The 24,167-nt window shown below is 38.5% G+C and overlaps 2 protein-coding genes, 1 long non-coding RNA gene and 1 pseudogene across 3 annotated transcripts in view; 2 read left to right on the forward strand and 2 right to left on the reverse strand.

The window, feature by feature from the left end:
• LOC140597372 (uncharacterized) overlaps positions 1–24,167 on the forward strand; it is a 340,786-nt gene that overhangs the window by 275,433 nt on the left and 41,186 nt on the right. The gene's annotated exons all lie outside the window — the stretch shown is intronic.
• LOC140597389 (piwi-like protein 1) overlaps positions 1–24,167 on the reverse strand; it is a gene marked incomplete at its 5' end in the record, with an annotated part of 124,338 nt that overhangs the window by 74,496 nt on the left and 25,675 nt on the right. The window lies entirely within an intron of this gene.
• Positions 570–23,492, reverse strand: LOC140597382 (uncharacterized). Its single transcript, XR_011999232.1, has 2 exons — positions 21,323–23,492; positions 570–10,902 (listed from the first exon to the last, which is right to left on the reverse strand). It is a non-coding gene; the product is annotated as an uncharacterized lncRNA (long non-coding RNA).
• LOC140597373 (phosphoglycerate kinase 1 pseudogene) lies at positions 11,600–22,891 on the forward strand (annotated as a pseudogene).

Here is a 24,167-nt window from a genome sequence, read left to right on the forward strand (position 1 = left end):
GGCAGAGGGAGAAGCAGGCTCCATGCAGGGCGCCCTACGTGGGACTTGATCCCGGGTCTCCAGGATCACGACCTGGGCTGAAGGCGGCGCTAAACTGCTGAGCCACCCGGGCTGCCCAATAAATAACTCTTTAAAAAAAATTCCAGTTCTTTTCAATTTAGAGAGAAAATGAATTTATAAATGTTGAATGTGATCACAATTATTGATCCCACCAATACACTGAATTTTTACATTTACACTACTTTTCTTTAAAAACAGCATCATCCAGAAAATGTTAAACACAGTGAAACAATAATCTTCAATTCATTATAAACAACTGTAACTTTATTCTATATAAGATAGTATTGCACTGGTACTTTACATCTAAAGTGAAGATTGTAATTCCTCTTTCAAAAGACTGTTGTAGGAATTTAAAAAAATTTTTAAATAAAACAAAACAAAAGACTTGTAGGAATTAAATGATGTAGTATATAAGTCAATTCAACCTACATCATATTCCTTCTTTTTCTTTATAGGTAATGTGTAACTGTGATTTTTTTCATTATTACAAAAAACATACACACAAGGAATCTTTGCTATATTTCTTTAATTCATTAAGATATGATAGGAACAACCCTGAAAATCAAATTACTTTTATCAAGTTCAATTAAAGTTCAAGCTAAGGAAGGGTATATTCAGATTTTTTGAAGGGAATGTTTGTTCTTTGTAATTTAAATGATTTGTAAATAAGAGAGATCAGTGACACTATATCAGTGTATTTGTATGTCTTTCTTAGAATGAATGCTGTTAAACAAAGATGTTCTAACATTTAGTCAAAGAATCTTTCTAACTCTAAAAACAACTATGACAATTCATTATGTTCCATAAAGTGTTCTTGAACTGGTAATTTTGCACTGGTGCTTCCCGTAATGACCATTACTATACTCATTTCCTCAAATCATATCTCCTTTTACACAGCTTATTATATTTAGAAATTTAAACGTCTGTACATACGAATGGCCAATTTTCAAGAGCATATATTTGAAAAAGTCAAATATGATCCATTTCCATGCCAAAAACATTGACATTCCTGGTCTTTAATCACTTTTCTTCAGCTTTCCAGTGTACTACCAAATGAATGTAGACTAAGAGAGGATTTGGTGACCAAGAAATACTCATCATTCACAGAAAAATGCAGATTCCAAAAGAAACAGGAAGAACAAAAATGTAAGTCTATATCGAAAGGCAGACTTTACTACTTTCTTATAAACTTCACAATCTTGTTTTAACAAGATGTTGTCCCCAATGTGTAGGTAAAATCTCATGGGCCAGAGCTTATTTTCAACTGTGAAATATACAATAGTAAACTCAGATTTTTAAAAATCTCCTTGAATAGAAGTTTTGCAACATTATATTATCAGCTGGCAAAATATTTCCTTCCCTTTTGCCCAGTATTTTCACATAATTTATACACTGGAACCTTACCATAACAACATCCTCAGTCTGTGGAAATTCCATAGTAGAGGATGTATTATACTGCAGTACTTGCCACATTGAAATAAAGTTTAGAAAATTATTGTTGAGCGGTTATTATGTATTAAGTACTATGCCATGTTGTATAAAATGTTTAATATATATGAGCTATTAAAATTTTGTCTGAAATCTATCTGGTCCCTGACCTGTATTATCTATGCCACCGGAAGCTGTGAACTCTTTACAATGGAAAATGTTAGGAAACAAGACTAGCAAAGATCTGCAGCATCTACTCCTCTCTATGTTGTCACTACCTTTTTAATACATTTTGGTATATTTGTGTGTGTTTGTGTGTGTGCGTGTGTTACGGAAAATCTGATTCCACACAAGCAATATTACTACACTGTATGATTTGCTAATGACCTAGACTTTACCATGTAGGCAATAAGGAAAATGCTGTAAATGTATAATCAGGAAAATAATGTGATGAAATTTGTGTTTTGATCATAAATACAGAGAATGTACTGGAAGGAGTTGAAACTGGTGTCAGGAAGAACAGTTAGGAAGTATGGGCAATGATACAAGGGCAGGAACTATATGTGAAAATCCTTGTAAACTTCAAAGTCCTTACAAATATTACTTATTATTATTGGTGAGATTTTTTAAAAAAGATTTTATTTATTCATTCATGATAGTCACACACACACACACACACACACACACACACACACACACACAGAGGCAGAGACACAGGCAGAGGGAGAAGCAGGCTCCATGCAGGGGGCCCGACATGGGACTCGATCCCGGGTCCCCAGGATCGCGCCCTGGGTCAAAGGCAGGCGCCAAACTGCTGGGCCACGCAGGGATCCCCCATTATTGGTGAGATTAATTCTTCTGGTAATTAAACCTCCCTGGACTAAGAGCAAGAATGAGCTACATTAGACAGATTTCCTGCCATAAAAGGGCTTGTCGTAATGACACGGTTTTATGTTATAAGGCCAAAGTGCAAAACTAAGCTGATGCCTGTTTTGCACTACAATGCCCAGCTGTCTATTCAAATAACTCTTCTGCTAAAAAGGAATCTCTTGTTATATTAATGACTCTTGGTACTACACAAAACCATCTAAAACTGTTCCACTAGACTGTTTTAAGAGCAGTCTTCCCATAATGACCCAGAATGAATTTTCCTAGATGTAACCTAGTTTAAATGGCATATAAATCTCCAATTTGCCATTTGCTATGTAGATAACCATAAGCACTCTAATAAGAAAATGTGGGTGTCGTTACACTTGGTCAAATTTACTACTGAATGACTAGCTAACAGACTTGGAAAATTTTACATCCTTTATCAATGGAGGTGTCATTAAAAACAGACCCTGGAGCTATGTCCTGAATTTCATTTTAAAATCACAGCACATTATCATTATCTGGACCTGTCTCATTATAATAGGTTTGGTCTCAATACAACAGCAATTTCTTTAAAGCTTATTGTATGATAGAGTGAAATCTGGGAATTTTTTAAAACTACAAATAGCTTTCAATTTTTTACTTTTTTTTTTTTTAAGATTTATTTATTCATTCAGAGAGAGAGAGAGAGAGAGGCAGAGACACAGGCAGAGGGAGAAGCAGGCTCTATGCAGGAAGCCCGACTCAGGACTCGATCTGGGGTCTCCAGGATCACGACCTGGGCTGCAGGCGGTGCTAAACCGCTGTGCCACCAGGGCTGCCCAAATAGCTTTCAATTATTTCCTCCCTCTATCCCTGCCTGCTTCTATATTCTCCATTACTAAATTGGTACATCATGAGGCTAGGATGAAGTTCCTCCATTATTTGGGAGGCTATGCTCCTGATAATATCTGGCAATTTTAGAAAAAAAGAAAAGCTATGAACTTGTATGTTAAGCGAAAGAGTTTCTGATCAGGGTGGCTCAGTAGGTTTAGCATCCAACTCGTGGTTTCAGCTTAGTTATAATCTCAGAGTCTTGAGATTAGCCCCAAATCAGGCTCTGCTCTCAGCTCTGAGTCTGCTTAAGATTCACTCTTTCCCTCTCTCTCTACCCCTCCCCCACTCACGCACACATTCTTGCTCTCTCTCAAATAAGTACATAAAATCTTCAAAAAAATTAAAATTAAAATAAAATCTTTTGAATGCTGTTCTTCAATGTTTAAGGCCCACAGAACTATCTGGAAAGCTCATTTTGGTGGGGAGATCTGATTCCTCGGCACTGCTATAAAGGATGTGTTTCTGCCATATCATAGTGCAGCAGAGTGCAGCACTAGTGATGTTGTGCTAAGCATAGCTGCCTTTCATAGGGCAGCATAATTCAGAGGAATTTACCCTCAGAGGAAAACTTCCCCAATGCAAAGCAGATGACTGATAACACCCTTTATACAGACTGAACGTAATGGTTTATTCACTTATGCATATTAAATCCCTTTGAAATTAAAGGGAATCAGAATAGGCTGCCACAAAATGTGTCACTTTGTCATGTGGACTGTTTTGAGCTGAAGGCAATCAAGATCCAACGGATTCAAAAACTTTCCCCTCCCCCTTATTTGTCTCTGAGAATTCAGAGGAGGTCTGGTCCTGGAAGAGAGGTACCACCAGAAATATCTACAAAAAGTACAGGCTAGGTGTGCCAAGCTAAGGGGAACTCAGCAAGATACGTTTGTTCAGTTTCCTCTGTGTCCCACTGTCTCTGCAGGTCATGACAAACTTTGTTTTCCAATTATTTGCTCTTATCATCTTTCTGTTAATTGTGTTCCTTCCTTTTGAAGCCCCAGATCCCTACCCCTAACTCCTTAACTCAGAATGGCATATTAAGCCTCAATTGCCTGTCTTGAAGCTTTTCATGTCTTTGTGGGGCTCTCATAAGTACAAAATTAGATGTTAACCAATTTAATTAGTAGACCAGCCAAAAGAATCCAGTAAGTTAAGAAAAAAAAAAAATCCCTCCCTACTAAAGCAAACATTAGAAGAGTAGCAATATGGGGCACCTGGGTGCTGCAGTTGGTTAAGCACTCGACTCTTGGTTTTGGCTCAGGTCATGATCTCAGGGTCATGGTCTCCAGGTCGTGAGACCGAGCCTCTTGTCAGGCTCTCTCTCCCTCCCCCTCTTCCCTTCTCTTCCACTTTCTCTCTTTCACTCTCTCCCTCTTTCAAACAAATAAATAAATATTTTTTTAAAAAGAAGAATTAGCAATATGATTTTAGATTTACAGCATAAATTAAACAAATCACAAGTAATCCAATCATATTTGAAGCTGGCCTCCATCGTATCAGTTCAGATGAAAGAATGATCAATAGAGGTCATATCATCCCCAGGCATAACTGAACTAGCCAAGAAACCTGTAAGAATGCAACCCCACTAGCTTACAAATAGATATGATCACCAGATGTACTTAGTGAAATTTTTAACATAAGGAATCGAGATGTCTTTCAGATTCCAAATCTCTTGAGACGGAGAAGACCGCTGTGGGACTTAATGAAATGGCATCGGAGCATCTGCTAGCATGACATCATGGGCCTCCAATCAACAGCGTCCACCTTCTCAGGAGCCCCCTGCTCCAAATTTTGACCTTAAAAATCCTCACTTGCAAACCATGAGGGGGTACAGGACTTTTGAGCATTAGGTACTGTTCTCATGGGTGAGACCACACCATTAACAGCTTATCTTTCTTCACTGCAAAAGCTCAGTGTCAGTTTTTATTGGCTCTCTGTGCATTGAGGGGACAAACTCTCACTCGGTTCAGTTACAATTTGATTAAATAAGGGTATATAAACCCTGCCAGTCTTGAAGTGAATGAGGGAGTTCTCGGGGTTTGTAGTGATCAGCTGCATCCTGCAGATTCCTCATTTGAATCAAAGGCAGGTTGGCAAAATGAATAGACTTTCCATTTTGAAGACTTGGACTAAGTATGGGGTTAGAATCATACTTGACTGCCTACCAGGCAAATATCTCACCATAATGACACTCAAAGAGGTAAAACTACCTCCTGAATCAAACTGATCAGATTGAAATCCCAGCTCTGCCACTTACTCTATTTCCATATCTGAAAATAGATGTAACAATAGTAGCTACCTCACAGAGTGACAGAGGATAAATTAATCAAGTCATGTGAGATACACAATATATTTCTTGGCATATTGCTTACCAACAATTAGTTACTACTATTGTTGTTCTATTAAAATAATAATTTATATGTATTTTCAAAAATTGGTAACACATGCCATTTTATAGCATCTGGAGAATGGAATCTGAGTTTAGTAATACTTCCTCTTCCTTAAACATTTACCTAAAATATAGTACTAATGTTTTTGAATTAAAGTTGTCCAGTCATGGGCATTACCCTTTCTTAAAGCTGGGTGGATCCTCAAGACAAACGTCTCTCTAAATATCTCTTTTCCCCATAAAGCAAACAATGGTCTTTTGCAAGGGACATTCCTGTCAGAAGACTAATAATAGGGACACCACTTGAACCATATGGGTATTACGTGAATAGAATGTAGATATGCAGAAAAACAAAATGTAATCATTGAGGCTGTTGAGCTGAGCAAACACTGCTTCACAGTGTTAATGACATGAAATTTTCCTCTACTTTCTGTGTTTTTGCCTTTGTAGCTACTCAGAATTTCACCCCGGTCCTCTGGTGACAGCTGTGGCACATGAGCTCAGAACACTGGATCTGCTCGATGATTTCCTGCCAAGCACTTTATTAAGAGTTTTAGATTTATTAGATTCAATACAGTTTGCTTGATGCATGGTAGATTATTCTATATTTCGTAAAAATTACCCTGTTCTATGGCTTGATGCCTTGAGTTTATAGCCACTAAGACATGGTTTATTGTTTGTTCTTGATTTGGAAACAAATAGTTTCCCTTTGTTCTGATTCTTTATTTTCCCTGTCTACTTTTGAGATGCTAGAGCATCGTGATTGCACATAGTATTCGAAACTCAAGATTTATTATACATTGCATTTTCTTTAAAAAATTAGATTATAGATCTAAGAGTAAACAATGCTTAAGGAGCAAGAGACTGGACGTGTGATTTGTACACATACACTTAATTTCCGTATATTCTTGTCATGATTATCCATGGCATTTATGAACCTATGTTGATTTATTATCAAATGAAAGTTTAAAAAGCCTAACAATTTAAAAAAGCAAGATGCACTTAAAATAATAAACTTTAAATAGAATCATCTAATTTAACATCAATAAATCTGACAATCTGACAATTCAGGGTGAGGGTGTTTCTATATACTTATAAGGAAATTGTATGTCTTTCTTTAAAGTTTTTCCCTATGCTATATTTAAAAAACAAAAATCAGAAACAGAAACAAAAAAGTCTATCTCAGGATGGTTATAACAAGTGACAATGTACAAGTTTCATAAATTTGAACTCTTCTAATTTGAAAACCAAATCCAGTTGGCTAGACTGTTGTGTTTGGTTGGTGTTTTATGTAATTGGGAAATTTTACATTTAAAAGTAGTTTTCTGGTATTATGCTGAGTGAAATAAGTCAATTGGAAAAGAACAATCCTTATATGGTCTCATTCATTTGGGGAATATCAAAATTAGTGAAAGGGAATAAAGGGAAAGGAGAGAAAATGAGTGAAAATATCAGTGAAGGTGACAAAACATGAGAGACACCAACTCTGGGAAACGAACAAAGGGTAATGAAAGGGGAGGTGGCCGGGGGGTTAGGGTGACTGGGTGATGGGCACTGAGGGGGGCACTTGATGGGATGAGCACTGGGTGTTATGCTATATGTTGGCAAACTGAACTCCCATAAAAAATAAAAATAAAAAATAAAATAAATAAAATAATAAAAGTAGTTTTCTAATTCATTTTAAAAAATCAGAAAATTTAGGCTAATACTCTTGATTGGCAAAATTAGCTGAAGCTGAATACCGGCTGTCCCTTGTACTAAAGGCCCATGTTCTCCAAAGACCTTGTTCCCCTTGTTCCCAACCCTCTCCATTCATTCATGTTGGTGGGCTAGTCTTTGTATATACATTTGTGCTTGGGACCACTGACGTAGAGATGTCAAGGGATGATGTGCTAAAATCTGACAATCTGACAAGCCCGGTAAAGGTAGGTTAGGAATCCATCAATAGGCTTTATAATGTAGCTTATTTCAATATAATAATAGTCATGGTGCAAATGAGAATAATTACCTACTTAGTACTTGAACAACTATAACATTATGCAGCCATTAACCATGATATTTTAAAAAATATCAGATGCAAATGTAAAAGTGATTTGGTTAAATGACAAAATCACAGGTCATATAGTCGTAGGTAAATTAGTATTGAGTTATGTTACAAGGAGAATTCAAACGAGATGTGCACTATCAAGGCACTACTCTAAATGGATGGATAATCACGTAGAATTACAGAGCTAAATTGGGTCAGGCAAACCAATTCCAGGACCAAAGATTCATATTTATATATTAATTGCAACTAATTACATTTTCATTGATTTTTTAAAGAACAAATTAGAGAGACCAGTATGCTTCTTTGGAATAGAGAAGAAAAAGTTTTAAAAAAGGATATGAGTATTGTCTAAAGTTAGAGTCCTGAGGGAATGGTTGAATAGTCGAAAAGGACTAAGGATTAGTTAGCACAAGTACTAACTAGTACTAAAGTACTAGTTAAGCAACATTTTAAGTAGTATAATAATTTTTCTGATAGATTCTTTGCATTTTTAAATATTTGCATTTTTGTTCCAGTAAAAGTAACTCACTCTCCATGTAGGTGATTAGAAAAGGGGGAATGGAAGAAATAAAATACAGCTCACCTATAATCTTACTATCAATATTTTACTATTAAAAGTTTCAATCCTGGGGATCCCTGGGTGGCTCAGCGGTTTGGCGCCTGCCTTTGGCCCAGGGCGTGATCCTGGGGTCCTGGTATCAAGTCCCACGTCAGGCTCCTGGCATGGAGCCTGCTTCTCCCTCTGCCTGTGTCTCTGCCTCTCTCTCTCTCTCTCTATGTCTATCATGAATAAATAAATAAAATCTTAAAAAAAATAAATAAAAGTTTCAATCCTTTTGTTTCTTGTCTTTTTGCTGCTAAACCATAAGATGTATATGGATCAGGAGCCTCTATTCTGCTCACTAATATATCCAAATACCTACACAGTGCTTACTAAAACAAAAAAAAAAAGGTAGGCACTTGGTGGATATTGACTGAACATGTGTGTTCAGAATTAGAGTTCTATTGCTTTATTTTTATTTTTTACAAAGATTTTATTTATTTATTCATCACACACACACACACACACACACACACACACACACACAGGCAGAGGGAGAAGTAGGCTCCTTGCAGGGAGTCCGACGTGGGACTTGATCCCAGGTCTTGAGGATCACACCCCGGGCTGAAGGAGGAGCTAAACCGCTATACCACCCAGGCTGCCCTGTACTTTTTATTTTGTGTCTTTTCATTTGAGTTCATATTGTGAGCATTTTTGTCTTTAAGTGTTCTAACAATGTAGTTTTTTAAATGGCTAGATATGCCATAATTTCTATTGTTGAATATTTAGGTTGTTTCCAAATTATCACTAACACCAAAATGCTTCTGCAAGCATTTTTTCCACATAAAACTGGTCAGTATAAATATCTGGTATACCAGACTCATGAACTGAGTCTTTATATTGATCATTATAATTTTTGAAAATTTTATAGGAAAAATAAATGGTATCTAATTGTTTTGATTTGTAGTTACTTGACAACTGTTAACACTATATATTTTTTGTGTATGTCAATAAAATTACCTTTAAATGGAAATATTACTGTTTAAAAATTTAACAGAAATCCAATGTATATAATATTTGATCTCTTCTAATCAGCATATATAGAAACACAGACACATTATAGACTTTGCTATATAGTTAATTATTCATTGTATCTTAATCAACATTTCAAAATACATGCACATATGCACATACATGTGTATTAACTGTACATTCACTGACACATTCATATATTCCTTATGTGATAACATGTGCATATTTATTGACTGATGCTGAATTTTAAAAAAATGTTTTTAAAAGATTTTATTTATTTACTCACAATTGACAGAGAGAGAGAGGCAGAGACACAGGCAGAGGGAGAAGCAGGCTCCATGCAGGGAGCCTGATGTGGGACTCGATCCTGGGTCTCCAGGATCACACCCTGGGCCGAAGGCGGTGCTAAACCGCTGAGCCACCTGCGCTGCCCATGTCAACATTTTTTCTTATTTGACTTTTAGACTTTGTTTTAGAGTAGTCTTAGGCTCACAACAGAATTAAGAGGTAAGTATTGAGATTTCCATATACATCATGCTCTACACAGGCATAGCTTCTCTCCCATCATCAAAGTCATTCACCAAGAGGTATTTTTAAAAATAATAATTGTTATTAAATTAATATGGATATAAAATATATTTATTTTTATTTACATACTTATACTATAAATATAAATTATTATTTTTATCAGTTTTTGCCAAGGATAAACCTACAGTGACACATCGTAATCACCCAATGTCCATAGATTATATTATGGTCCACTCGATATTTACATTCTATGGGTTTGGACAAATTTACAATAACATCTATTCACTATTATAATATCATAGCATATTTTCAGTGCCCTAACACAAACAAAGGAAAATGATTCATCTTCTCCCTAAATTCCCTTCAACTATTCATCTTTTTATCGTTAACACAGTTTTTTTTTCTTTTCTGGAACATCATATAGTTAAAGTTATATATAGTATGTGACCTTCTCACTTTGGCTTCTTTCACTTAGTAATTTGCATTGAAGTTTCCTCCATGTATTTCTATGGCTTGATGGCTCATTTTTATTTTAGTGCTCAATAATATTTGTTTGTATTTATCACATACACGTATTGCAAAACTTCTTGGTTCCTTCCAAGTCTTGGCAACTATGAACAAAAGCTGCTATAAACATCTATGTGCAGGTTTTTGTGTGAGCATAAGTTTTCAGGTCCTTCAGATAAATGCCAAGGAACTGAAATCTTCAGATTATCCAGATGTCACTAATATCTTGGTCTGTTCCAATCCCATTGCCGTTTACCTTTTCTATGCCAAGTATGGTTTATGAACTAGTAACATAGGCACCAAATACGAGCTTTTTGGAATCTCAAGTCTCACTCCAGGCCTACTAAATTAGAGCTTGTATTTGATGAAAGTCCTCAGGCAATCGATGTGTACATGAAAGTCTGAGAAGCAGTGCCATCAATTCTAACACCTCTGATTATAAAATATAAGTCTCCACTTTGACCTAGAGTTAGAAACATGCCTAAAATCAGTAGGAGCTTTTGAGACAAACAAAAAAATCTTCAAATCCCAGCCCTTCTGCTTCTGAAGTGATTCTCTTGAACAGGTAATGCAACATTTCTCCTCTTTCTCCATCGATGCAATGATGAAAATAAGACCTTGTTGCTGTATTAAGAAATGTCATATGCAACTGATGAATTATTGAAAACTACAGCTGAAACTAATAATGTACTATACGTTAGCTAACGTAATTTAAATATAAAAATGAAGTGTGATAAAAAAATAAAAAGTACTCATCACTGAGGTATAATAAATGGTCAATTGTGAATAAAAATTATGATTAGAGATAAATTAGAGAAAAGGAACAGCTCTTGAGGTTACAAAATGGTTAGTTGTAAATTGTGAATTAAAGATAACCTGATAACTGATGGGAGTTATTCTAATGCCATGCCACTTTGCTATAACAGCAATTCTTACCAGTTCAATTAAGCTTATATTTTCAAGGATTCTTAGTTTTCTCCTGGAATTATGATCAACATAGTAATTTTTTATATTATTTTTTCTGAGAAACATTTTTAGGTAATGGGGGGAAAATGAGCCCTCTCTTAGAATATATAAAAGATATATAAAAGACTGTTTAAAATATGTATATATGTATAAAAGATGTTTAAAATATATTTCTTTGTGGAACATATTAAATGGATCACTATTTGTATGAGATTTTTAAAACTCACTGTGGCTTATTATGCAAATTTTAAACTGACATTGGATAGGTAAATTATGTTTAGGCAGTTTTCAAGAACTGGATTTTTGATTCAACAGACCATAGCAACTCTTCGATGTGCTATATTGTAATTCATTAAATTATCTTCTAGCACATGCATAGCTATCATGATGCTAATGGGTATTCATATTTAAATCATGAACGAAAGTTATACATATATACACCAATTTTTCATATCAAAAAGCTTGGAACTGAAAGAACTATAGAGCAAAACACAGTATTTGAACACATTTTTATGGTGTTGTGATTTCTAGATTATCTCTGTATTTGTTAAGCCTATCTGTTGTGTCAGTTATCAATTCATTGCCTTTCATTTCCAAATGTACCTCCAATATGGTAAACAACAGAATTGGCTTAAGCATTTCTCTTTTTAAATGCACACTGTTAAGTTTCTCAGTAGAGGGCAGCAGGGGAGATTTTGCAGGAGGTAGAGACTTCCTCCAATTCACAGCACTATCCAGGAGGATAGGCAGTGTGGGTATAAGGACATCTGGTAAGGAACTACTACTTAGCAGTCACAAGCCTAGGATGAAGGTCCTTTGACCTTTCAGCCTCATCCTGGCAATGATATTTCTACAGACAGCCTGGACTCCTCTGACAAGCCTAGTACAGCCTGCATAAAGCTACTTGTGTCCAGAAGGTCACACACCAAGTCAGTCCTTCAAAGAGTAAGTTCTAACAACCTTTCACCCCTACTGGCACCTGGATTCCCACTGCAGATCCAGCAACCATTTTCTTGTCACATGTCATTTTCTTATCTTTGTCTATACCTCCGGAGGTGGCTGTTGTTTGCACAGCAGTTCTGGCCTGGCCATTCCAGTGGTCAGCTCTGCTCTCTAGGAGCCAAACTACATTTTCTCCAGTATTTGAACACATTTTTACAGTGTTGTGATTTATGGATTATCTCTGTATCTGTTAATACCCTTTTCAAGTTTACCCTTTCTTAGGTACTCTTTCTCTGCTTTACCACACAGAATTTCTTTATATCTTATAGTTATGTTTGTCAGAGTCAGTAATTCTTTGTATTAAACTGTTCTGCTTTAACCTACTACATGTTTTTTTTTGTTTGTTTGTTTTGTTTTGTTTTGTTTTTGTCTCCTGATTGGGCTCAGAGTGCTACTTTGGCTTTCTACAATTAGAAGTGAAACTTGTTCAAGAGATCATTTTATTACAATAAGGGCTACTACTTATTGTGAACTATCTATGTGCCAGGCTCTTCACAATTATGATCTCACTTCATCCTCATGGAAATCTTATGAAGTGCGTACTTCATTCTACAAATGAAGTATATAGGGATCCCTGGGTGGCACAGTGGTTTGGTGCCTGCATTTGGCCCAGGGCGCGATCCTGGAGACCCGGGATCGAATCCCACATCAGGCTCCCAGTGCATGGAGCCTGCTTCTCCCTCTGCCTATGTCTCTGCCTCTCTCTCTCTCTCTCTCTGTGACTATCATAAATAAATAAAAATTAAAAAAACAAACAAATGAAGTATATACAAGGCTTATAATTAAAGCAATTTACTCAAGGTCATGACTGACTCAAGACTTAAAACGAGTCCTCTCTCAATACTATCATTGTGCTTATCACTACTATCTTAACTCCTAAACACCATAAAAGTCAACTAAAATGTCCACGAATATCTTATTTTTTTCTGAATGATTGATAACATAGGATCTTATGGGTTTATTATCCAGATAGAACGTAAAATACATATTTGGATATCATAGCTTTCCAGGTTATGCTTGAAGCCATGAATATAAATAGAATCACCCAAGGAGAATGGAGATAAAAAAAAGAAAAAAAAAAGTTAACAGGCTTGGAGAAGACCTGGGAAAACACTGACATTTAAAGAACAGAGGAGGGATCCCTGGGTGGCGCAGTGGTTTGGCGCCTGCCTTTGGCCCAGGGCGCGATCCTGGAGACGCGGGATCGAGTCCCACGTCGGGCTCCCGGTGCATGGAGCCTGCTTCTCTCTCTGCCTGTGTCTCTGCCTCTCTCTCTCTCTCTGTGACTATCATAAATAAATAAAAATTAAAAAATAAAAATAAAAAAATAAAATGTTTAAAAAAAAAAAAATAAAGAACAGAGGAGCTCTCGGCATTCCGCACGAGGTTGGAGCACACGCAGGCTGCTTTCTTCTCCGCTGTTTAAGCTCTCAGCCTCGCAGCCCTTCTATTGCCAGGATGTCACTTTCTAACAGGCTGACTCTGAACAAGCTCGACGTGAAGGGCAAGTGGGTCGTCATGAGAGTGGACTTCAACCTATGAAGAGCCTATGTTCCTATGAAGAACCACCAGATAACAACCAACCAGAGAATCAAGGCTGCCATCCCAAGTATCAAATTCTGCTTGGACAATGGAGCCAAGTCAGTTCTTATGAGCCATCTGGGCCGGCCTGATGGTGTCCCCATGCCAGACAAGTATTCTTTGGGGCCAGCTGCTATAGAACTTAAGTCTGTGCTGGGCAAGGATGTTTTATTCTTAAAGGACTGTGTGGGCCAAGAAGTGGAGAAAGCTTGTGCTGACCCAGCTGCTGGGTCTGTCATCCTGCTGGAGAACCTTTGCTTTCATGTGGAGGAAGAAGGGAAGGGAAAAGATGCTTCTGGGAATAAGATTAAAGCTGAGTCAGTCAAAATAGAAGCCTTCCAAGCTTCACTTTCCAAGCTAGGAGATGTCTATGTCAATGATGCTTTTGGCACTGCTCACTGAGCCCCCAGCTCCATGGTGGGAGTCAGTCTGCCACAGAAGGCCGGAGGTTTCTTGATGAAGAAGGAGCTGAAATAGGCCTTGGAATGCCCAGAGCGACCCATCCTGGCCATCCTGGGTGGAGCTAAAGTTGCAGACAAGATCCAGCTGATCAGTAATATGCTGGACAAAGTCAATGAGATGATTATTGGTGGTGGAATGGCTTTTACCTTCCTGAAGGTGCTCAACAACATGGAGATTGGGACTCCTCTGTTTGATGAAGAGGGAGCCAAGATCGTCAAAGACCTGATGTCCAAAGCTGAGAAGAATGGTGTGAAAATTACCTTGCCAGTTGACTTCGTCACTGCTGAAAAGTTTGATGAGCATGCCAACACTGGCCAAGCCACTGTGGCCTCTGGCATACCTGCTGGCTGGATGGGCTTGGACCATGGTCCTGAGAGCAGCAAGAAATATGCTGAGGCAGTTGCTCAGGCTAAGCAGACCATGGGGAATGGACCTGTGGGCATATTTGAATGGGAAGCTTTTGCCCGAGGAACCAAAGCCCTCATGGATGAGGTGGTGAAAGCCACCGCCAGGGGCTGCATCACCATCATAGGTGGTGGAGACACTGCCACTTGCTGTGCCAAATGGAACACAGAGGATAAAGTCAGCCATGTGAGCACTGGGGGTGGTGCGAGTTTAGAGCTTTTGGAAGGTCCAGTCCTTCCTGGGGTGGATGCTCTTAGCAGTGTTTAGTACTTTCCTGCCTTTTGGTTCCTGTGCACAGCCCCTAAGTCAACCTAGCACTTGCTGCATCTCTCCTTGGCATTAGCTAAAATCTTCCCTCATGTCAAAATTCAGCTAGTGGCCAAGAGATGCAGTACCAGGAACCCTTAAAGAGGCGCACAGCATCTCAGCTCCTCTTTACTGCACCCTGGATTTGCCTACATTCTTCAGGATCCCATTTGAATTTCTTAGTGACTAAACCATTGTGCATTCTAGAGTGCATATATTTATATTTTGCTTGCTAGAAGAAAATGAGCTGTGTTGGCTTCTCTTTTTGAAGTAGCTTATTCTGACTACAGCTGTGTCATTGTTTCACTACTCAGCATGGAAATAAGATGAAATTCCAATTGTAGGCAGGTAGGGAGACAAAGTTGGTGATCTATTAAATCAATAAAAGTATCCACTGAAACAGAGAAAAAAATAAAGAACAGAGGAAAAGAAACAGTAGAAAAAAAGCAAGAAAGTATAGTGTACTGGAAGCTAAGAGATTTTCAGAAACGAAACATCACAAAGAAAACAAGAAGGACGATGAAAAATGTGTGTTTTGGCTTTAGCAACATAGAGGTCAATGGTTGGAAGAGTGAAATTGGTGGGCCTAAATTCCATATTATACTGAGATGAATGCACAAAAGGTAAAGAAGTATAAACTTTGAGTAAAACAACTCTTTAAGATACTTGACAATGGAAAGAAGAGGACTTCTGTGAAGATATGTAGGGCCAAGGTGGTATTTTGGGTTATTTCCCATAAGATGAGAGAGACTTGAAAATGTTGAAGTTGCAACATTCTGAGAACTTAATGTTTAAGATATAGAAGGGAAATGAATGATAAAATCCTCAAGGAGGCAGGAAGTATAGAGAGCATATAAGGTGGGTGAATTAAAATAATTCTTAGTTTTAAAGATTTTTACATCAACTTTGACATTCACTGATTTTGACACTAATCTTACCTGAATCATACACATAGAGAAAGGGGGGATGGGGAGGAGAAGAGATAGCTTGTTTTCAACAAATAGAGTTAGCATCATCAGCCTTGCATGGTTTTCCTTAATTTTATTTTATTTTATTTTTTTAAAATTTTATTTATTTATTTATTTATGATAGTCAGAGAGAGAGAGGCAGAGACACAGGCAGAGGGAGAAGCAGGCTCCATGCACCGGGAGCCCAACGTGGGACTCGATCCCGAGTCTCCAGGATCGCGCCCTGGGCCAAAGGCAGGCACCAAACCGCTGCGCCACCCAGGGATCCCGGTTTTCCTTAATTTTAAAGTTCTAGTAGAAAGCTCCATTTGTCTGGGAGCTATAAAGTCATCTTTGGAATTTCAGATTCCTACTCTGTGTCATATTCTCCAGTCCTCTAGGGAGAAGAAGCTGCTGAATTCATAGACATGTTTAGACTAGCAAGGCCTACTGCAGAGAAAGAAGGATGTACATATTTCAGAACACAAAAGGATTGAAGTAGACTATAAGTCCCTTAAAGGGAAGAACTATGTGAAATCACTCTGTTGTCCATTAACTAACCTAATCTTTCACTTTGGGCAGGTACATAATTAGGATACTTACATAACCATACTCATCCTTACCTAGTATATTGGGAGGTTTGGCTTCCGTAACATCCTTTATAGAAAAGCTGTGTCTATCTAAACTGATTTCTTCCGATTTTAAACTAAGCAAAGTAAAATATTAAGCCCTCTCTTGCTGTGGTGTATTCCAAGTGTCCCTATATTTCGCATTGACAGTCTTTATTCTCAATCAACTCCTTCGGACCCCCTGTAGTTTTCTAATTTGACCTTTCCATATAATTCAAATGCTAGGACCTAGCCCACACTGAGGTAACTCTCCAACACAATTTTGGCAAAATTAAAGTAGGCTCTGGCTTTTGGAAAAATAAGTAATACGGTAATACATGTTAGCTCTTTATTTTCTTCTAATTTTTGACATTCAAGTGATGCCATAGTGCTTTATCGTTAGCTACATCAGCAGTTAGCTTTGCCAAGTGAGGTTGCTAGCTCTTCTAAATGCAAATTAAAAGAGAAAAGAAAAGAAAGGAGCAAAGCATTAGCAGGCAGCAAAGAGATATGGTACATGGCCAACAAGGTAATAGCCTTATGGTGAGCCACTGCTCCAGAGAGGGAGGGTTATCTTGTCAATGGTATTAAACTTAAGACCCTGTTTCACTTGCACTGATGTCTGTCAAGGGAAGGGACCGGGATGCAGGAAGAGATTAAGAACTTCTCCCTAAATCAGTAATCAGTATCCTTCTAACAACCACAGAAAGGGTCTTAACATCTGTGAGAGTAGTCACTGTCCAGGCTGTGAGGAAACACGGGGAGAGGTGTGTAATGTTCATTGCTTCTAACTGTGAACACTTAACACTTGCGGCAACCAGAAAGAATCTGCAGTGCCCTCTTCATTCACAAAGGACACTATGACTATCTATTATTGAATAGTGGGTATTAGAAGAGCATCTCATCATTTTTAGAGTTTTATTTCACGTTCATAAAAACATTTCCATTTTTCTCTTCCTGAAGAGAGCCTCTTGGACTGAAACTGCCAGTGACTTTCCACATCCCTCATCCTGTTTCATTACAGAAACGCTCATAAAGACACAATTTTCTCCTATCAATAAATATGTTTGATGTTCCATAGAAGTTCTATGTAATACATGCAGAACAATGGAGTCAGACTCTAGGATTAATGATTGTCAAAGCAACTTGAAGCGACGAGCCTGCCTCTGGATGCTCAGCGGTGGATGTGATGCGGGTGTTCAGTGGGAAACCAGAATGAGCAATAAAGCCCACGAGTAATAATCATAAATCCCAAAGAGGCATCACCCTTTCTTAAGACATGTTTAAACTCCTTGAGAACGAAGACTGTAAGGTGCAATCTGCTTTTAGAGGCATTATATTGTTCTAATACATTTAGTTTAAGTTGGAAGTGGAGCATGCCTGGACTGAGGAGCTTTTCCATGCAGTGGACTCAGCTGCAGCTCCACGCGGACTGCCAGGACAGGATGCGATGCTGATGGTGTTCTGAGCAGACTCCCAACATTTTCCTAACTTGAATTTGTTTTATTTTTACATCATATTCCTGTTAAAGGCTCCTAAAATCTCCTAGCCATCAAGTGTCTCAAAATACAGACTCTACATGGAAAGTATTTGGAGACACCGAATAATTTAGTGTGCCTTACGTATAGGATAAGGGACAAAAGGACTGATGTTTCTCAAAACAGACCATTAGGTTGGCTGTATTCAATTCTGATTCTATATATTTAGGACTCACTGAATTCATAGTTCACGGTACTTGCTGCCAAGATAAATAGTTTTTTTTTCTGCTTTTTGTATTTTCTCACATGAAGACACACTCACCAAGAAATCAAGTAGCAATTGAAGAACTAGACACACTGTGTGGGAAACGTCATGTTGGATATATAGTCTAGATGACCCCTTGATTAATACATAGAGGATTCACCTTTTTTCTTTCACTTCTCATTATTTTGAATCACATATCGCACAAACCAAATAATACTACATCTCAAAGGGAAAAATGTACGAAAGTATTTGTCAACCAAAACTCCTAGTAATTCATCACAGAATTTTCAATGTGCTGCTTTCCATGAACCTCATGCAAGTTCATGAATATTATTGAAGTCCACTGTCATGTAAAGTTTGGATCTTGCAGGAATCTAGGAAAAAAGTTCATACACTCTTTTCTGAATATTGGTAAAAATATATGTATAGTGCTCAAATAACAAGGATACAGTGAAGCAATTTTTAAGGATTATCCTACCACAGTATTATTTTACATACTTAGTAAAGAGATAAACTCTGTTCAGGAATCTCAAGACAGGGGTTTTTATTACTTCCAGAAGTTCAAGTAATTATTTAATAGCTACTATAGTTTGTAAAACATTTTAAAGTTCAGGTTGCACATCATTAGCACAGAGCCTCAGTCCTGCAGATTTCAAGCCTCAGAAACAGGCAACATATACTTCGTTTGATGGAAATTCAGACAGAGATATCTAATTCGCTACCCTGCGGAGTAAGGAAGATAAGCTGAGGCATCTGGTCAACACACTCAATGGGGATGGGGAGACCTTGCCATCTCTATAAAGGGGGTAGAGATTTATAAATCTTATTATTTCCATATATATGGCCTTTCACAACTTACCAGCTTATTTTCACATAGCTCATTTAATATAACAGTTATATAAAAGGTAAGACATTATTTTTTTCTATTTTTATTGTTGTAACTTCTCTGCACACTCATCACCTTAATAACACCTAAATATTACCTTGAGATGACATTTTTTGTTTCTCAAAACCTTCACTAGATCTCATGCTCTTTGGAAGCATAGAGTATGCATAAAGTGCCTTTTCTAGTTATAGTGTCCATACATGTATTGTATCTATGCACACACACAAACAATACTATAAAGTTCAGTACATGATAGCCACTCATTGAGGGCTGAAAAATGAATCACTGAGTGAATAAAGGAACACCTCACATTGTTTCATTTCTCCTTAGCCCTTTTGATTATCCATTCAATTAATTTATTACTAAGTACCTAGCACCGTGCCACCCTGTAGGATATTAACGATACAGTAATCAATTAAAGGTTATTCCACAGTGTGGTCCAATGATCTGCCTGCTGCCATCTGGATGCTTGTTAAAAACTCAAATTCCTGGGCCCAATCCCAGACTTACTGAATTAGAATCTCATGGATACTGAAGTCAGAAAAGCATTGCACAATAAGTTGACAATCTTGCAAAAACAGGTCGATGGATTTTTAAAAAAATCATATTAAAAAAACATCCTTTCTTTTAATCTTTCTACAGTATTTTCTCTATGCAATTTCTCTTAGTTATAGATTGGGTAAGACTAAAATTCAGGACAAATGGAAAACTAAGAACAACATGTAAATGAAAATTCTAAACCAAGGTAAATGGTGAACTAGTTTTTTGGGTCTAGGACTTCATAAAAAAACAGTCTTTCTGGGAACCCATCCTTGTGAAAAGCATTAATCATTAGAGAAAATCAGACAGGAATCTACAAATGACCTGGAGTCATAAATCAAGGAACAATTTTTGTCCTCATTTAGCCATGGTTATGTAGAATATGAAAATATGTATTCCCAGTAGTGGAAAAACCAAGTCCCAGTCAATTAAATTATAGACTGCCACTGGCTTACTTACATTCATGCTTAAAAATGATGTATTATTTTCCTTTCCCATTTCTATTACTTGATATTCTTGCAACTCGTTTAATTATTATAACTGTTTTGTGACACAGAGTTCAGTTTACAAAGACCTAATCCAGAGGTAAAGAGCCCAGTTTGCTTGCTCTCTCCCTGCTGTCTCAGTGAGACTGAGTCAGGGCTACACTTGGGGCCTTCCTGCAGTCTCAGATATCAGAACTCTGATCATGTTGTTTTAGGGTCAGTTGCTACAGATAAACTGGATGGATCGGGGTGGTGGTGGTGGAGTAGGGATTTTAAAGCTGGGAGGAGTGGATATTTATCCCAGCTCTGTTGGTAATTAGCAGAGTGGCCTTATTTACTTATTCTTTGCTTTTCTCTAAAATTTAGTCATGCAGTATTAAAGAATCATTGCAAGGAAGAAAAATAAACACTTGCCTATTTCCTGCTGATTAATGGAGCCAAGATATAAGCGTTATTGTTAAATGACTATTAAATGCAGGGTGGTGATGTTTAGGCCTAGAAAAGTAAATCAAATTATTTGAAGTCACCCAGCTAATAGAGTGCAGTGTGTCTTGACTTGCATTTACTCAATTCTCGTCAGTATACTTTCCACTCTCAAACATTTCCTAAGCTTGTAGATGAATTACAGTGGTTTATAAACAGGACGGGGGTAATTGCCAAGAATATGGAAGTGGACAGGGAAGAAGGAGCACATGCTGTAGTTAATAGATCTCAGGCAGAACAAGAACAAGTGGCACCGGCTGGCCAGTGTCCAGGTTCTGCTGAAATGTGAACGCACAGGATTCTCTGAAGCCTGAAGGAGCCTGTCAGACTGGCCAGAAGTAGGCGGTGGCACTGCAGCAGGAATGGCTGTCAGACCTTCAGCCAATTTTTTTACCTTAGCAGCTCTGGCTCCCTGGTTAGTCTCCATTACAATATTAATCTCTGAGTTAGTAGAGAGATTTTCTGACCAAATACTCTTTTAAAAGAAAACCTGTTTTCAAATCAAGAGAAATGTTAAACTGGTTAGAGTTCAAAGTCTGAGGTAGTCACCATTCCACATGACCACAAGAAATGTCTTAGTTTTGTATGCCTGGCATGGGCCACAATAACTAAGAGAGGCAAAGAACTCACAAGGCCATCTGGGGAAGTTTCTTCAAAGGCAATGGCAGGATAGGTTCTATTTGAAGAAAGATCAGAGCAAAGAACAGTTAATTGTAGTTAGAACAGAGTCAAGTATATCATGTTGCTGGCTTGATTAGAGAGCCAGGACTGTGATGGACAGTGATGAAGAGATTTTTCTCTAAACCACGGGTCAAGAACCTTTTTCTGTAAAGGGCTAGACAATATTTTCAGTTTTGAAGAGCGTAAGATTTTGTCACAAGTACTCAGTTTGTCACTGTAGCACAAAAGCAGCCATAAATGACTGGCAAATGAATCAGTAAGGCTAGGGTCCAATAGGATTTTGTTTGCCAAACGTGAAGAAAGCTAGATTAGGTCTACGAGCTATAGTTTATCAACCTCTGCTCTGGAATAAAAACGTTTAAATTGAAAAAGAAACACTTGTGTTGTTTCTAGTGTCCCTACCCCACAGCCAGTGGGGAGACCTGAATTTTTCTTGAACCAAAACCTCTTCCATATAACACAGAACATACCTTCATAGGTTATGAAGGTACAGTGCAGGTTATGGAGGATGTTATCACTAAGGGTAGGGGAGACTCTGTACTAATGTTACAACTTCTGTGTGAATGTAAAAAAAAAAAATAAGAAGTTTAATAAATAAAGAGGTTGGCGTTATTGCTGAAATAAATCACTAATTCCTTTTGACTGATTTATTCAGCGGAAAACACAAGGTCATAGACCAAAGGCAGTAACTACAGAGGCCCTGAACCCACGTTAGGGCACAGAGCAGAGACTTGTCATAATTCACGAGAAGGTGTAATTGGACTCCAGAGCCTGGATTTCTTCCAGTTCCTCTCCTGTCTCCTGGCCTTTGCACCTGCTTCCCTCTGCTAGAAACACTCTTTCCCCTACATCTTTACCCAGTTAATGCCTACAGGCACTTCAAATGGAAGCTTAACTGCCATGTATTCCAGGACACTTTCTCTGACCACCCAGAGTAAATTAAACACCACCCACCTAGTTTGGAATATTCATCATATATTATCCCAATTACTAGTTACCTGTTTTCCCTGCTACGATGTGAGGTTCATGAAGAGAAGGATTTGTTCTATACTTTCAGATATGTTTTCCAGGCAAACAGGCAAAGAATGAAAGATAATCATAATACCCATTTTATGTGAGGATGTGGTTAAATAGGCACTTTCATATACCAAGAGATGAGGAGATTCTCATGTATTTCCTTGATATTCTCTCTCTCCCTCTCCTTCTGGCTGGAAAGGAGTACTGGTCGTGAAGAGTCTCAGATTTTACATTCTTCCCCAGCTTCCCTATCCCTTAGCATAACATCCAAGCTTTGAACATGACAGTTAAGACCAATGTATCGGGATCCCTGGGTGGCGCAGCAGTTTGGCGCCTGCCTTTAGCCCAGGGCGCGATCCTGGAGACCCGGGATCGAATCCCACGTCGGGCTCCCGGTGCATGGAGCCTGCTTCTCCCTCTGCCTCTGTCTCTGCCTCTCTCTCTCTCTCTCTCTCTCTGTGTGACTATCATAAATAAATAAAAATTAAAAAAAAAAAAAAAGACCAATGTATCCCCAACATCTAAGGTTAGTGCCTGGCACTTGCTAGGTGCTCATTAAATATTTGTTGGAAGAATGAATGGATGGATAAATGCTTGCCAAGAGGGCTCATACTACAAAACATTTACACCAAGTTGATCTGAGCTAGAAAAAAAAAAATGTAAGAAAGTATCATTATAAATTTCCAAAATGCTGTGGACTCACTATCTTCCCTTCTCACCTCTTCTCCAGAATGGCAGCGATCCCTGTCCCACTTACCAAATGAGAGGAGAGACACAGAGAAGCTAAATGACTCCTCTAGGGCCATGGTTAGTAAGAAGACAGTAGGCTTAATTCATGGGAGAAGAAAGATGCCTAAGATTGCAGGATCCTACACCCCACTCCTAATCTGGAGATCCGGCGTTGCCAGTAAGCACCTGAATTGTCCCAAGGTCCTAAACTAGGCTAATTCGGAGACGAACATCCAGATGGCCTTCATGTAATTTCTTCCAAGTCAAGTGCATATCAAGGGGGAGAAACGAAAGGTGCTTTGTGCAACAGGGCGCAATTTCCAAGAAGGCCAGCAGGTGGCGGCAGAGCACACCCAGGCGTCTGGTCTTTCTGGCTCACCTGCTGTTTTCCACCAGGTAATGCACAATTTTGTCCAGCACCTTCTCAAACAAGGCAGTGCGGATCCACAGGTGCTTGATGGCTAGTGGGGACAGGTTGGGCAGCTTCGGCAGCTTCCGCACATTCTCCTGGAGGCCCTGGATCTGATTTCACCTTCAAGACCAGTAAAGAAGAAGGATGAATATTCACAAAAGAGGAAATCCAACAGGACCAATATGCAAACAGCAACCTCTCAAGGAAATGAAGGGAATGGCAACCAAAACAACAAAAGAGCCCTTATTGCTCCTGGCAAGTGGGCAAAGAGTTGGAGGAATCATAATACCCAACAAGCATGAAGATGCAGGGAAATACACTTTCATACACTGTTGATGGGTAAGCCGGATTCTCATAGTGATTCCCTTCCCTTCCCTTCCTTTCCCTTTCCCTTCCCTTCCCTTCCCAGCCCAGGACTTCAGTCACACAGAGGCACCTTGGAGAGCTGTGGGCCCAGCATCTCAAAATTCATGAGAGCCTCACATGGGAAAACCCTTCCCTACCCTACCCTACCCTTCCCTCCCCCTCCCTTCCCTTCCCTTCCCCTCCCCCTCCCTTCCCTTCCCTTCCCTTCCCTTCTCTCTCTTCTCTTCTCCTCTCCTCTCCTCTCCTCTCCTCTCCTCTCCTCTCCTCTTC

Source organism: Vulpes vulpes, unplaced genomic scaffold (assembly GCF_048418805.1).
Source record: "Vulpes vulpes isolate BD-2025 unplaced genomic scaffold, VulVul3 u000000698, whole genome shotgun sequence".
NCBI lineage: Eukaryota > Metazoa > Chordata > Mammalia > Carnivora > Canidae > Vulpes > Vulpes vulpes.